We start from the raw sequence: 2,143 nt of genomic DNA on the forward strand, positions 1-2,143 counted from the left end.
GACTGAACACTCCGCCCTGGGGCACGCCCTATCTGGTGTACTGCACAGGTGTCGAGCCATCTTCACATATGGTCAGATAGCTTTGGATCCACCTATACATACGTCCACCAATTCCAACAGCCTCTAGCGCATCAAGGATGGCCTCATGTGTCATGTTATCGTATGCACCTTTGACATCAAGAAAAAGTGCCGAGCACACGCGCTTCTGGCGTTTCTGTTGCTGTACTGTGGACACGAGATCAATGACGTTGTCTATAGAGGAGCGACCCCGCCGGGAACCCGTCATGACATTAGGGATAGTGTTCAAGGTACCACTCAAGGTGCGTCAGAATCATTATTTTCATGATTTTTCCCACAAAACTGGCCAAAGCTATTGGCCTGTATCATGACAGATCGAGCGGGGATTCATCTGGTTTCAGTAGTGGTATCATGCGACTGGATTTCCACTGATGAGGACCAACACCGTTTTGCCATGAATGATTGTAAAGGTTAAGTAACTCTCTTCGCGCGTCGTGGCCAAGGTGAAACGGCGCAGTATATGAGATGCCATCTGGCCCTGGTGAAGGTTGCAAAGTGTACACATACTTAAGGTGCTGTACACATACTTAAGGCACACATACTTAAAGTGCACATAAGGTACACATAAGGTACACATACTTAAAGTGTACACATACTTAAGGCGGCCTTTGTCAGGCAAAAATATATCCTTTTGCTGCAGCACTTGAGAGAGTTGTAGTCTCATAGAATAAATAAATAGATAAATACGGAAAGAATGAAGAAAGATAAAAGAAAGACCTCTACCCCGCCCTGCCAGCGAAGGGAATGCAGGTATAATGCTGGTTTCTGCCAGAACCGCTAGCTTCTTTCGGCTATCTACGCTGAATTGTTTCCAGAGCTCCTTAAAGGAACCCTGAAATGATTTTGATGATCATATTCTAAAGCAAGAGATCTGTACAGGAGGTCATAATCAGCATTATAGTGATAATTAAAAACTCCGTGGATCATATAATTTACAAATAACTTTAAAAGACTGATCAAGGCTACACAAAAAAAGACTGATCAAGGCGACACCCCACCGCACGTCCTTAGCCGCTTCTGTACCCCGATGACATAAAGTGGGCACTCTGGGCGAGCCTTCTCATTGGGCGCGCCTAAATGACACCGGCGGAATGGGGCGCGGCGGCGTGCAGTCCCGGCCTGTTTTCTTTATTTTTATGGCGCGTCGACATGTTTGAGTTGAGGGGAAGAGTAAGAGCGCCATTTTTAATCGCCGATATTTTCAGTGCTGTGAAGCTAGATTTTTAAAAAAATTGTTGCGGCGACTATTGATGGAATACCGATCACTCGAGCGCTTTTCTTAACCTCAGTAAATATAATCTCATGGTTCCTTTAATTTCTGCAGTTAATTCGCTTGTTTGATTACGCGTTCTGTGGCGTAATACGCTTTATATAAAATAAATAAGCAACTCAGCAGATGATTGCAAGTCGTTCTCTGCTCATATGTGTAGAATGACTACACGACAGCGCCAAACGATTTAAGTCACGGCAGCCGGGACCAGGAACGCCCCTAACGAGCACAGCTTTTGTTCTGACATGCAGAGCAACGTGCGCTTCGACAGACATTTGTGGCACGGGGCATTCGTTAACAAGCGCAAAAGAGCCGCACGCCTGCCTCAGACGAAACTACAGGGTTGACGCGGAAGGAAATCCGCAGATGTGGCCATCTCGTTGGAGATAACCACCAGGAGAGTGACAATGAGCAACCACCTGTTGGCCGGTAGGCGCGAACGTTACCGGCTAGAATATCATCGAACGTGAGGCAACGTCGCCGTATGCCATGCTGGGGCGGGGTTTGTCGCCGGTCTTCCGTGTCCTCGCTTGAGAAAGTGGAAGACGAGGACCGTACCACGAAGGAAAGCATCCGCAGTGCTCCGTGATTTGAGCGCTTGCCGCAAAGTCGATTTCGCACGGCCATTGCATGTCTTCGCACACGCAGGGCTCTGTCAATTGTGGGAGACAAAATGTGCGCCAGCCTCGAGGCACTCACGACTACGCCGCAAGGCGCTCGTTCGATTGACACGTGTCACGCTCGGCGCTGCAGTAGCTACAAGGTCATGCCAAGTGTCCCTGTTTTCTAGATAGA

The sequence above is a fragment of the Amblyomma americanum genome, chromosome 1 (genome assembly GCF_052857255.1).
Source record: "Amblyomma americanum isolate KBUSLIRL-KWMA chromosome 1, ASM5285725v1, whole genome shotgun sequence".
Lineage (NCBI taxonomy): Eukaryota > Metazoa > Arthropoda > Arachnida > Ixodida > Ixodidae > Amblyomma > Amblyomma americanum.